The sequence below is a fragment of the Perca fluviatilis genome, chromosome 2, assembly GCF_010015445.1.
Source record: "Perca fluviatilis chromosome 2, GENO_Pfluv_1.0, whole genome shotgun sequence".
NCBI classification, from domain to species: Eukaryota; Metazoa; Chordata; class Actinopteri; order Perciformes; family Percidae; genus Perca; species Perca fluviatilis.
This window is the reverse complement of record NC_053113.1, coordinates 15,140,122-15,155,997: the sequence shown is the minus strand read 5'-3', so window position 1 is coordinate 15,155,997 and position 15,876 is coordinate 15,140,122.

Sequence of the window (15,876 nt, the reverse complement as noted above, 5' to 3'; positions counted from 1 at the left end):
TTAGTTGGACCTTAACTTCATGTGATGTGTTGTAGTATTGTTTTGAATGTGTTAAAAAGTATATCTTCATTATGTGGAGGAATTAAGCTGTGTGGTCACATTAGACCAAGCCCCAAGTCCTCTGTGGCCAATTAATGGAAGAGCGGCGGTTTGGGTTTTCACAAAGGCATTTAAATTTAGTCACAAACATTGGTTTGACACATTTGGAAGTTGGCTGGGTGTTTCCTCTTGCAGTTTGGGGAATTCTCTTAATATAAGCATATATGCCTCAAGTGGCAGCTATGTGAACATCACTTAGTTCACTTGAAAGAATCAATCCTTATGAATGATTATAATTCACTGTTTCAAACATTTACATAGTTTTCTGACACATAAATCTACTGAAACTATCTTAGAGAATAGTTAAAGGCATTCATCCTCATCAGCTCTGCTTATATGCACAACATTAATGAGTGTGAGTATCCACCGCAGAGCAGTTAACCTATAGCTCAGAGCAAACAGTGAGGATTGGAGGCACCGAGCTCCATCACACATGAGGGAGAACTTACTCATACTGAGTCAATGTCCTCCCGCTTTCTGTCAACAGCCACAGACACACTGCTGCACTTTCCCAAACACTGTTAACATGTGAGAATTGATGGAGCTGCTGCAGAGGTTACCACACACTTCTACTTCTAGATAGTGACAACTCTGACTAGTGAAAATGTAGGAAACTACATACAGCATCTGCATTTTTGATAAGCCAAAATATTACATCTGCAATCACACCCAGCAAGTTATTCTTAAAATGTACAATTATGGATATCTACATTTAGGATTAGTCATAACTCACATTATGACTAATCACAATGTTTTCTTTGGTAAAGAGCCCCTGTGTGTGTTTGTGGGGGGCTTAGGTCATTTAAAGTGTGAAAACTGCATGGGTGTGTGTGTGTGTGTGGGGGGGGAGGGTATTGCATTCTTCCTTCTGCATAATAAGAAAGAGAAATACTCCACAAACCATTAAAAATAAAGCATACTGTACATCTTGGTTTTACTGTCAAAATTCAGGGCCATGTTGAAACTAGAGGGATATATAGTAATCACACACATTACATTGATAAATGCAATATGAACAGATTTATATGTTTCTCTAGAGGTTGTCATAGCTATTGCAGTGGGTGGTTGATTATTTATATTGAAATCATTGTTTGTTGCACCCTGCTCCAAAACTATTGGAAATTGGCGGGGGGGGGGGTTTTACACCATAATATATATATATGTATATATATATATATATATATATATATATATATATATATATATATATTATGGAGTAAAAAAAAATAGTATGAAAATAGTTTCATACTAAAATATATATATATATATATATATATATATTAGTATGAAACTATTTAGAACTTTTCTAAAAGCAGACTAGCAGGGTTACAGCTTCTATAAAACTGCTTCTGTTTATCTGGCCTCTCTCTCTCTGCTCCCACTCCTAAGCTCTGGCGTCTCACTAGTTCCCCAGTGCTCATATTTAAACAGTGTCATGCCCTTTGTTTTTCAAAAGTAAGCCCCTGGACTCTTTGAAGTGGGCGCCATGTTTGCACTGTGACCATTTAATTCGGAGCGCAGCTTGATGATATTAGTGTCAGGGTCAATTGCTGATTTCAGTTGGACTTTATTAGCTGCCTAGCTGGCGGTATGTAGGCATCATGTGCTGCTTGGTTCAAGATCTGGTCAAACCCATAGTCTTACTTACACTCCCATACACACTCCAGCTCCTCCAGTTCCTCTGATCCCCGAACATGTGACATGGCAGACATGGGACCTGGCTATCCTGCCGACTTCACAGGCCTAAGCATAGCACAGTGGAAGTTGTTGCTCAGACCTCCCATGATGGAACCTCCAACTTTCAACTCTTTGTCTTTCTGGTTTCTTTTTATGAGATGTTCAGGTTCTGGTGTTCCTGAAACTCCCCCTGTCGTTGGACCTTTGTCACTGTAACGTCTCTGAGCTAAATGTAAAACAGCAGTGTATCTTGGCCTCTGACAAACTCATAAAATACAGGCACTGTGACAAGGACAAGCTCATCTGAATTCATTGTTTGGTTTGGGTCATTAAAGTTAAATGGGACTCAGGGATTTTAGGGACTAGTTTTTGTCCCCGTCCCCTCGGCTGTCCTTTGCCAGCTTTTGCTCTGCTGCCAGGCAGCCATTTGTCTTGCAGCACTTCACTATATATCTGTTTTTACTGGGTGTGAGTGACTGAAATGCATTTCAAAATACTTTTTTGTTCAGCCTTTGTTCTCATGCAGGAGACAAACCCTGTGATTATTGGATAGAAGAGAGAAAAATGTCCCACAGAGGGATGTCAATGCGTGATTCTTTATGTACTGTATGTGTTTGTGTGCAGTCATATATGTTTATGTATGTGCATTTGCTGAGATTTCAATTTGTGTTATGAAATATAATTACATAAACCTTCCATTGGTGTACCAATATGTAGGGAGATGTTGGCCATTGACATGGATCTGATAACTGTGAAGTTCAATCTACATGTTTGCAACACAAAAGTAAACATTTTAACATTATAGAAATAACAAATGTTATTGTTGAAGGGCTATTGCATTAGTTTTTGGTGATGATATCCAGTTTACATTTGTATTTTGGTTTCTAAAATGGTTCAATGAAATTTGACTGCCTTTATTAACTCATTTAATTGCCTAATATTGACTTGATTAAACTCCGGGGAACCAGCATTGTAATTGAATTGGAAAAATGTTATGCTCCTATACACCCATTACAAATCTATGCAACAGGCAAATTAAGTATTTCACAAATGTAATTAAAAGGATTTTTAAATGGAATTTCATATTTGATTTTTAAGTTGTTTGCTTTGTTGGAGAGTTGCCTGGAAGGCGAGACCTCCATGGCTGCCAACAGTGACTGTTTCCTGCTCCTCTTTATCCAAACAGCCTCTTTAAAACATTTTTCAGCATATAGAAAGAAATTGTGTTGCTGAATAAATGGTAATTTACATGATTTCTTCAAAAATATTGTGGACTGTATTTCTCACTGTCATGGATTCACGTGTATTGTTATTCAGTAACAAACTACTGATGCTGAGCATACAAATTCCCCATTGCAGTCTGTTCCTTTTTATATGCAATACAGCACTGTTTTTAAAAAATACAGTAAGATGGTAAACCCACATATTGACATGAATCTTCTTTAGATTAAACACTCTTTATGAAACCTCTCACAACATCAGAGGAACACATTTTAAGTCAATACAAAAATCTCTCTAACGCCACCTGCTATGTTTTAACCATTCGGATGGTTTGTTACACAGAACCATCTGAGAAGCTGACATTGGAAACTGTTGGGAAAAGGGCAGGCACTTTCAATAAATAGCCGGCAGGTGATTGGATGAACCATCTATCTGTAACGTCTGCCATTGTTGTTTTAATGGATGTCAGGTGATAATTCTTTGTGGGTTTGTCACTTCCAGTTTCCAGTGTCATTTGATCCACATATATGACATTTAGAGTCTAAACTGGGATTGCCTGAACACGGCTTTCACCTCTGACATCACAAGCAAACATGGACTCTGCTACTCAGTGGCTGAGCCAAAATAGCTAACAATGCTAACAGCTATAACAGTGCTAACAACAGCAACAGTGCTGACAGAGCTAACAGTGTTAATGGGGGTTAGCTCACACTCACTCATTCAGAGGGTGTGCGTTACGCTTCCACGACAATGCCGTCCAGCCATTGTGTATCGAAATGCTGTTATCGGCGTTGAATGCCCTATCAGCACTGCTCTACCCACGCAGGCTTGGATAGTGCCATAGGGGGGTATATATATATATATATATATATATACACGTATAAATCGAAAGTTGTTATGGGATTAATTACATTTTCAACCCAAAATACAGGCTTTGCAGCAGCTTCAGTCTTTCAGAAACTTGTCTTGTCAAACTATCATCCGACTGGTAAAGCAGAGTAAGAACATGGCTTTGGCCTTACTTTCCCCTAACATCACACACGGAAATCTCTCAAGGTAATTCCCAAATCTCTTGTTTACAACTGGCTAACATGTCACTTAGTAATAAACAACACTTATAAATACTGTATACTGTCTTTGTTTCTAAAGAAGAAGCAGCATCAGTCAAACTCCAGGCTGAGTATACTGCATGTCTGTGGAGCGGCTCAGAGTTTATCTAAGCAGGCGTGGGTGTATTTTACATGCGTCTGAGCTTGGACAAGTGTTGGGGGGATTGTATGTTTTTAGAAGAGCTGGCGGGTTTAGTCTCAGCCTCTTGACTCGGGCCAGGCGTCCGTTCATCATGACAGATACTGTTAGTTTTAGCTAATCTCCTGTGTTCATCTTCTGTGTCGGCCCAGTGTGTGGAGGCCAGGCCTCTTAGTGCCATCAGAGCAAATGATTTCTCAGGGGTCAGACGCACAGATTCCACATAATTCCTCTTACTGTCCTTTTTAAACACGTCCTCGAGGTCCCGGCCATGATCAAAAGCCCACTTTTGCATAGGCCTGGATGTGCAACAGGCTCGTACTGTGTTTGTGATTTGGGCTTGAAGAGCGGCGGTGCAGGCTTGCCGCTGTTTTGATCTACGAAAGCCTGCGTAGAAACGCACGCCTTTCACTGTTTCCTTTAGCAGTAATGAGTGACAAGATGGAGGTCACCCAGTGTGGCCCTCTCTAGCCACTTCATTAGCTGCCCGGCAGTGTTTGGCTTTGCTCTGATTAACAGTTTTTCCGCTCGACATCTTTCAGTTTGTAATTTGTCTCCAGAACAGCAGGTCATAGTAGGATGTACCATGGCACATAGTCTTTATACATGGAGCTCTTACATGTTATATTTATTCCAAATCATGCTGTAATGTATGCTGGGGAACAACCAAGAGTGAGTGCAAATAGGCACTTACACAGCGGGGTTCAAAACTATAACCCATCTAGCATGTTGACTGAAGGAAAAGCAAAGATATTTTTTTCGGACAAATGTTTTTTCTCCATCAGGATTAGATCATTCTTTGACTTACATTGGGTGAAAAAAAGAAGTTACTTGTTGTGTACTTGCAACCTACTTGGCATCAATTCTAAAAGAGTACACATTATTGTGTGAATGCTGATTAGGCAGCAGTTACAGTATTGTTATCCGATTCTTCTGTACAACTTTCGGTCGCCTACTATTTCTGTATACTTTCAACTACAAAAATCATTCAAATATCAAAATACTCAGCTCATATATCATATATATTCAACTTTTTTCTACCATTTCTACTTTTTTAAATATTATCTTTCTACATTGAAAGTCAATGGAGCAATTTTCAAATCCTCTTCAGGCTTCTTCCTCTTTGAAATGCTACTCCTCCTACCAAACTTTTACCTACACACGTCAATCAAACTTTTACTTATTCACAAAAACCTTGAGCTATTAGAAGATGATTCAGCTTTTTTTAATGTATTTTACAGTTTTTGTGTTATCACTGTTTAAGTTTAGTAATTCTTTCAGGCTTTTTCTGCGTTTATGAAAGGTGTTTATTGCGTGACTTACACTTTTTGTGTGTAGTTTGCCTGTTCTCCAGACTTTCTTTGACATACTATACATTGACTTTTTATGACTTTTAATCATTTTATTCAACGTACTATAATGACTTTTTCATCACTTTTTTCGACATACTTTACCATGGCTTTTTTCTAAACGCTATGGTATGACTTTTTATGATTTTTTTTAAAACTATAATATGAATTTAAAAATATATATTATGACTCTTTTCTACATACTGTACTATGACTTTTTTCGATATACTATACTATGACTTTTTATGACTTTTTTTAGAAATACTATATTAAATTTTTTTGAAATACTATGCTATATCTCTTTTCGACATACTATACTATGACTTGTTTGATATACTATACTATGACTTTTCTATGACTTTTTTCGACATAGTACACTGACTTTTTTACCACTTTTTCAACTTACTATACTATGACTTTTTAATGGCTTCTTTCAACATACTATCATATGACTGTTTTCAACATGTCAATTTGGTTGCACGGTGGCTCAGTGGTAAAAATTGCAGACTCTCAACAGGGGGGTAAGCTTCGCTTCAGAAATCAAACTTCCTATGGCGCCATTTTGATGATACCAAACGATCACCCAACGTTAGCATTCCATTGACTGCCATTCATTTTGACGTCACTTTGACAGCGAATAACTTTACATCTGAAGCGTTTAAATACTTTTTTTGTCCATTGTTTATTTCTAAAGAAAAATGACAATGTATAAAAGGCTCCATTACTTTGTATCTCACGTTATGGCTCCGTAGCAGACGTTTTAATAAAAATAGGCTAACGATTGTGTCATAACCACGCAACTTACTGTGGCACAGTAGAGGAATTACCATATAGTACAGGAGAAGCTCGCAGGTAGTTTCGACTTACATGAGCTGTTTAAGTTTAATTACTAATGTTAACTAGCATTTTAGTTAGCTATAATTAGCCTGTGTCCATGTTATCTCCTTACATATTGTATACCTACGCTCTCCGTCTCTGCAAGATTGGGAATGATTTCGCTTGGCACAGCTACCAGAAGACTTACAACTTTCAGACAGGTTGCTCACGTCACATTTACGTCGTCTCTCTCAGTTGGAGGCTGCGCAGTAACCCTCAGCGCTCACCGGAAAAGTGCTTCTAATACCCTTCACTGGTCTCCGTCCAGAGCAGCAGCATCTGTTGGTCCATTATATACTGTCTGTGACTCTCACCATTTGTTCAATCCCCAGTCCTGACTGGGCCTTTTTGTGTGGAGTCGGCATGTACTTCCAAACTTTCTTTGACATAGTATACATTGACGTTTTTAATATATTTTTTTTTACTTATTATACTGCTACATTTTTATGACTTTTTAATGACTTCTTTCAACATACTATCCTGTGACTGTTTTCAACAGTTTGGTTGCACGGTGGCTCAATGGTTAACATTGCTGCAAATAAACATTGCAGACTCTCACCTTTTGTTCAATCCCCACTTTTTGTGTATTGGAGTTTGCATGTTCTTCCAGACTTTCTTTGACATACTATACTATGACGTTTTTATCACTTTTTTCCTTACACTATGACTTTTGTTTTCATAATAATATTTTACTTTTGTATTACTTTTTTCAACATACTATACTATACTATGACTTTTTGTGACTTTTTACGACATACTATGCTATGGCTTTTTTTTTTTATTGTTTTATTTGGTGGCAAGTTGGTCCAGGGGTTATCACTGTTGCAACAAGCACCAGCAAATAAGCATTGCAAACGCTGAACCTTGTTTCAATCGTTGGTCCAGACTGGGCCTATTCTTGTGGAGTTTGCATGTTCTTCCAGACTTTCTTTGACATACTATACATTTTTTCAACATATATACTATGACTATTTATCACTTTTTTGACATGCTATACTTTGGCTTTTTATCACTTTTTTAAGATACTATGCTAAGACTTTTTTCAACATACTATACTATGACTTCTTTGAGTGCATGCTGGCTCAGTGGTTAACATTGCTGCAAATAAGTATTGCAGACTCTGATCCCTGGTTCAATCCCCAGTCCAGACTGAATTTTTTTGTGTGGAGGTGCATGTTCTTCCAGACTTTCTTTCTTTGTACTATACAATGACATTTTTATCACTTTTTTTCAACATACTCTACTATGACTTTTTTGTCATACTATACTATGACTTATTTATCACTTTATTCGACATTCGACTGTTTTCGTAATACTATATGACTTTTTATGACATTTTTTACCATACTATGCTATGCATTTTTTTAATCACTTTTTTCAAAATACTATACTATTACTTTGTAATGACTTTTTCGACATACAGTACTATTCTGTGACTTTTTCATTGCAGACTCTGACCCTTGGTTCAATCACCAGTCCGGACTAGGCCTTTTTGTGTGGAGTTTGCAGGTTCTTCCAGACTTTCTCTCTCTAAAGTACTATACTATGACTTTTTTTTAACACTTTTTTCAACATACTATACTACAACTTTTTTTGTCACATTATGCTATGACTTTTTTATCACTTTTTTCAATATACCATACTATGACTTTTCAATGGCTTTTTCTGACATAATATCCTATAACTGTTTTCAACATATCCATATGCTTGAATGGTGGCTCAGTGGTTAACACTGCTAGCCTGGTTGACACCAGACCCTTCTCAGTTGTAACTGAGAGTGGTCTGGGCAAGCTTCATTCACAGCCCATTTCCAAATGGGGCGTCACCTACGGACGCCGCTCAAATGCCTCTGGGCGCAATTGGATAGTCCTTCAACCAATCAGATCAAACGATCCAGGTGACGTAGCAGCGACAGCGGCATCAACGGGTTGCTGTGCTTGAGGTGGCCGTCATGTTGAATGTAAACAAGAAGCTGCTTGCTGTCGCTGCGCTATCATCATTGTGTAAAGCCCACCTAAACGGTTGTGATCGGTGCCTCGATTTTGAAAAATTGGAAATGGGCTTGAATGGGCTCTTGGCCAGACTGACTTGCAGAGCAAATCTCAAATTTGCCGGAAGTTCGTCAGGGTTTTCCCAGGCTATAACATTGCTGCAAATAACCCTAAAGACTCTGACCCCTAGTTCGATTCCCAGTCTGGATTGGACCTTTTTTTCTGGAGTTAGCATGTTCTTCCAGACTTTCTTTCTTTGTACGATACTAAGACTTTTTTTTATCACTTTTTACGACATACTAGATAATAGACTATACTATCACTTTTTTAGTAATACTATATTACTTTTGTATCACTTTTTTCGATATACTATACTATGACTTTTTTGTCATACTATGCTATGACTTTTTTGTCATACTATACTTTGACTTTTTTCGAACTACTATACTATGACTTTAAAGCTATAGTGCGTAGTTTCTGTCGCCCCCATGAGGAATTCTAAGTAATGACAACAAAACTGTAGCGTGTCCACATGATACAAGCCTTCAGTGACCCTTGAATCGATCCCCAGTCCAGACAGACTTTTTTGTGTAAAGTTTGCATGTTCTTTCAGACTTTCTTTGACATTCTATACTATGACTTTTATCACCTTTTTCGACCTACTATACTATGACTTGGTTAAGACTTTCTGCAACATACTATTCTATGACCTTTTTTAAGACTTTTTTCAACAAACTACACTATGACCTTTTAATGTTTTTTTTCCACATACTATACTGTGACTATTTTGTCATACTATACTATGATTTTTTTTTTTTAAACATAATTTTTTGGGGGGCCTTTCCCTTTAATATAAAGTGACAGTGAATAGACATGAAAGAGGGAGAGAGATGGGGGATGACATGCAGCAAAGGGCAGCAGGTCAGACTTGAACCTGCGCTGCTGTAGGACTCAGCCTACATGGGGCGAACGCTCCTTCTGGGTGAGGTAGAGGCCACCCCTATACTTTAAGTTTTTTATCACTTTATTCAACATACCATACTTTGACTGTTTTCATAGTACTATATGACTTTTTTATGACTTTTTTCGACATACTATACTATGACTATTTTTGACATACTATATAGTGTGACTTTTTTATCACTTTTTTCAACGAACTATACTATGACTTTTTAATTGCATTCTCCGACATACTATCCTATAACATTTCAACATATCAATTTCAATATCTATACTATGACTTTTAATGTGTTTTTTTTCGACATACTATACAATGGCGTTTTAATGGCTTTTTCGACATACTATAGTATGACTTTTTTCGACATACTATAGTATGACTTTTTTCGACTTTTTTATTACTGTTTTCAACATATCAATTTGGTTGCATGGTGGCTCAGAGGTTAGCACTGCTCCAATCTAGCACCAGCAAATAGGCACTGCAGACTCTGACCATTGGTTTGATCACTAGTCCGGACTGAGCCTTTTTTTTTTAAGATTATTTTTGGGCATTTCTGCCTTTAAAGCTGAGAAATGAAAGGGGGAAGACATGCAAGAAACCATCACAGGTCAGACTTGAACCCTGAACCTTCTGCATCAAGGAATAAACCTCTACATATGAGCTAACCAGCCACCAAACCGCTTTTGTGTGGAGTTTGCATGTTCTTCCAGACTTTCTTTGACATACTATACTATGACATTGTTATGACTTTCTTCGACGTACTGTTCTATGACTTTTTCATGACTTTTTTCGACATACTATACTGTGACTATTTTGTCACACTATACTATGACTATATTCTTCTTTATTCGACATACGACTGTTTTCGTAATACTATATGACATTTTTATGACTTTTTTTCAACATACCATACTATGACTTTTAATCACTTTTTAAATACTATACTATATATTTTGACTTTTGACAATTTTTATATTACTATATTTTATTATTTTTCATACATTATATTTTATATTTTTTTCAACATACTTCTATAAATGTTTTTCACTTTCTCGACATACTATTTCTCTTACTTTTAATTTTTTGCATACTATACTATGATTTTAATGATTTTTCCCTACTATACTATATTTTTATCACTATTCAAACATTACTGTATTTATGTTTTTATACATGTATAACTGTTTCCAAGTTTATTCATGTGGTTAGTTTAACATTGAAATAGATTGTAGATTTCGTTAATTAGACTGGATGTTTTTGTGCATTTTTTCAGATTTTATACTATATTTTATATTTTTACATACTATACTATATTTTTTATCACTTTTTAAAACATACTATACTAAATTTTAAATAGTTTTTAATACTACTATAGTTTTAACTTTGCATGGTGTCTCAGTGATTAATGTTGCTGCAAATAGGAATTGCAGACTTTGACCCCTGGATCAATCCCCAGTCCAGGCTAGACCTTTTTGTGTGGAGTTTGCATGTTCTTCCAGACATCAAAAAACTTTTTTAAACATTCTATACTACTACTTTTTTATGACTTTTCCAAATACTATACTATGACTTTCTTATCACTTTTTATCACATGCTATACTGATGTTTTTTTATCAATTTTTTTAACCTACTATACGATGACTTATTTTTATCACTTTATTCAAAATACTACACTATGACTTTTTTATGACTTTTTTTCGACATACTATACTATGACTTTTTGTCATACTATATGACTTTTTTCGATATACTATATGACTTTTTAATGGCTTCTATCACTTTATTCAACATACTATACTTTGACTGTTTTCAAAATACTATACGACTTTTTTATTACTCTTTTCGTCAATCTTTACTATGACTTTTTTCGACATATTATACTATGACGTTTTAATGGCTTCTATCACTTTATTCAACATACTATACTTTGACTGTTTTCTAAATACTATATGACTTTTTTCTGACTTTTTTCAACATACTATACTATTACTTTTTAATGGCTTTTTCTGACATACTATCCTATAACTGTTTTTAACATAGCAATTTGGTTGCACAGTGGCTCAGTGGTTCGTAATACTATATGACTTTTTTATCACTTTTTTCTACATACTATACCAAGACTGTTTGTCATACTATACTATGACTTTTTTATCACTTTATTCAACATACTATAATATGACTTTTTTTTTATCACTTTTATCGTCATGCTATGCCATGACTTTTTTGTAACTTTTTTCGACATCCTATGACTTTTTTTTTATCACTTTTATCGTCATGCTATGCCATGACTTTTTGCCATACTATACTTGACTAGACTAGACTTTTTTATTACTATCTTCGTCATACTTTACTATGACATTTTAATGGCTTTCATCACTTTATTCAACTTACTGTAATATGATTTTTTATGACTCTTTTCATCATTCTATATTGCCACTTTTTCATCACTTTTTCACATACTATACTATGACTTTTTTATCACTTTTTACAACATACTATACTGTGACTTTTTATTACTTTTTCGACATACTACACTGTGACTTTTTCATCACTTTTTTCGACTTACTAAATGGTTTCTTTCACTTTTTGACTATATACTATAACCTTTTAGGCCTTTTTGTTATACATACTATACCATGACAATATTTGACATACTATACTATTACTATTACTTTTTTCTACATACTATACATGACTTTTTAATCACTTTTTTGACATACTTTTTATCCATTTTTTTACATACTATACTATGACAATTTTCGACATGCTATACATGAATTCATCACTTTTTTTTGACATACTATGTTTTTTTTTTATAATTCCATTTAGCATATGTTTATTGCAATTCACAATGTGTGTTAGAGTCAGGGGCGAAAACTTTTATAAAGTATATACTGTCGCAGTGGTTTGAAAAGTGAATCATGAGTATGAATTCTAAATAAGAAGTATCAAATGGTCTTAGAATCTAAATAAGGTTACAGTTCTTGGTTGTAGACTTGGACTTCTGACCTTTCACACTAACAACAAAATCTAACCCTCACCCCAGATTACACGTCGGCCCATTACATTATATTTACTAATGATTTAATTTCATAAGAGTAAAATTATATTATAAATCTATAAATTTCAATTTTTGAATTGATTTGAATTTCATATAAGAGATATCCACACTTTATAACTTGATATATGGATACTTATCAATTAGTTTGTTTCCCAAACCCTTGTGCTTAGACATGAGTATGAATATTGATTCTTGAGTATTGAGTCTTAATAAAATGAAACAGTTATAACACAACCAATATTATCTGTAATTGCACTCAGATGTGTATGATGATCATAAATTGTGCTTGCTGTAGGTTGTTCTCCTTTAACACACGTTGTAACTATGCAATTCATCATACTGTATTTGATGATGTAACTTGTAAAGTAAGTAAGTGTGCCACCTAGTGGTTGTTTATTTTGGAAGCAACACTGATTGAGAGGTCTGCTGGTATTCGGAGTGCTGGACAAACTGGATAGAATGTGTTATCAAGAATTTAAAAAAAAATACTTAGAGAATGGGCTGTATATTTCTGATAAAATTATAAGTTTCTGTAAAGTGGAAAATCCAAACAATCCACATGTATGGAGAAATAGCTACTTGCTAAATTGACAGCTATGATACATACAAAAACCTTTAGCAATACTAACGATTGTCTGTACAAGCAATATACAGGTGACAGTACCATGATATTCTAGTTTAAAGCTTAATGTTGAAATTATTAACAAGATACTCCTCCCTTGTCTGCAAGATGAAAAAAAAACACATCAACAACACAACATAAGTAGGCAAACTGACTGAACCTTAACTTAAGTCTAATAAAAGGGAAAGTTTTGCACTGGATTTGTTTTATTATTAATACCAGAGTGAACACTCTGCACTCTTTCAGGCCGAAATCCTTGACTTCTCCCCTTCCTCAGTCGCCATTAGGGGGCGACAGGCTTGCATGCTGTGGTACTGTAGCTCCAAACTATCCAAAGAGTAGGACTCATAAGCACACACAGATGCACATTCAGTCATACAAGTACGCCTTCTTGTTTTGCCTGCTTTAAAAGCACTACCATGACCATTTCCAGATAGTTTCCAGAATAGTGACAAACTTTGTTCACAAAGTATTTTATGGTTAACTTTATAGATCTTATCTGATTATTGCATGGTTAGTACATTGTCCCTCTCTTTCAGTATACATACATACATACATACATACATACATACATACATACATACATACATACATACATACATACATACATACATACATACATGTTTAATTTACAGCTCTGGTAGCCCATGTGATCTGTCTGTACTTTATTATAAGTGCATTTTATAGGTGTGTTTATGAGGTGTTTTTAATGGATCTTTTGCACTGACGATTGGAGTTCCCTCAAAGCAATCTGCACTTCCCCCTGTAGCACATCTCACTTTATTGGTGAAATGCTTAATAAAGTTAAACATTTGTATTTCCTACCTTTGTGTGTGGGTGTGTGTGTCTGTGTGGCTTGTGAAATGTTGCAATGAGGTTAGAGGCGGTGTGTTTTCTCCCTCCTCCTTCCTGCCTGTCCTTAAGGAGTACAGTGGCCTGTGATTGGACCCCTCCTGCTCCACTTTGGACCAGTATGATGGCTGCACCTGAGCCGAGCAACCAATAGGCCGCCTGCGGGGAGAGAAGCCTGCAGAGCTGCAGCATAACAATACGCACTCTGTAGACACCATACAGGTTTCTGGACTACTTCCCGGCACCATCAGACCAATATTCTGCACCGATACTGCCCTTTCATTCACAAATATCCAGTCACTTTGCTGCAACTTTGATATTATGAAATAAGATACAGTATTTATTATAGATTTCCCTCCACAGTCTAAATGCTGGTTTTAGACTTAATTTGCAGCTTGACCAAGGCTAAAAAAATAAATATTTAAATGCTCAACAGGTATAAAATATTGGCCTCTAGGTGCTTCACACCTAAAATGCATCAGTCTTAACCTTCAAATATCCAAATAGGTCAGTGTCTACAGGGATCAGGAGGTCTCTGAGAGTCATCAGCAGTGGCATGGCAGAGTGAGAGCCTGGTTCAGCCTTTTCCTTCCCATTACATCACTTTATTATCATATCATGAAGCAACTCGCACATCACAAAAAATGTATGTGAGCATCTCATTACAAAAATATAGAACACTAGAAAGTATAGTCAGGTTCACATATTCATTTCTTTTTCCATGTGGATTAGTCTTATTTAAAAAAAAAAAAAAAAATCTAAGTGATTGCCACAAATCTATTGTAATTTTTGAGTCCAAAAACATAATTTTGTTATTTACACATCAATATTTTCATCTGTAGTGATAGAAGAATTCTGATTTCTTTCTTTTTTTAAGCAAAAGGAGCAATACCTCAAAGTAAAAACACTCCATTAAAAGTAAAAGTCTTGCATGTAGAAGAATTATCAGCAAAATGCTCAAAAGTATTTGTTCTGCAGGTAAGATGATATGCTTTATGTATATATTTATATGTATGTATATGAATCTGTAAAATAACTATAGTGGTCACTTAAATGTAGTGGAGTAAAAAGTAAGCTGTTTGCCTCTGAAATGGTGTAGCCTAGTAGTAGTAGTACTTTCCACCATTAAATATCATACCTTATTACCAAAACCATTTGCAGGAATAACCTAGAATACTAATTCTACCCTATATTGCAATTTATGGTTTTATTTAACATGAATAATTGTAGAAATAAGTAGAGAACAAATATAAAATGTAAAGGCAATACAATATGTGTGTATGTGTAATCTGGTAATCAGGAAACTGAAGGGCAGGCCTCTGTGGTGCTGTTTAGGTTTCGAACAGTGAAAACCATTCCTGGTTGCTGTTTGTCTTCTGTGTTGAAATGAACTGTGTAACTTCTTCTGTTAGCCTACAAAAGCTTAAATAACAACATAGGCCTACACTGATCATTTAACAAAGTTGTGAATAATCTTGGCCTTTTTACCCCACGCCGTCACCAGTCATTAGTTATGATCCACAGGGCCTCCACAGGAGCCTATTGATCACTCATTGACTGATTGATTTAGACAAATACTTTTTTCTCCCAGAGTGCGAGTTCGAGTCGCTCTGTCTGTTAATTGAAGATAACAGAGTGGCAACAATGGCCCCCGTAATAGAATGAGAGTTTTGTGATTATCGCTGCAGAAAGAAAAGAAAATGAAGAAGCAGGGGAGGAGGAGCAGGAGAGGAGGGGGAGGGGGGGGGGGCTCTCTAATTAGGAAGCGGGGCGGTGTGGAGGCTGAGGCCGGCAGGCAGGCGACAGGCGCCGGGTCCCGGACAAAAGGCTGTCTGCTGCCCTAAACTCCCCCTGCTTAACCCTTTAAACCGAGACACACATATACACAGTCACACACACACACTGCTGCTGCTGCATCATGC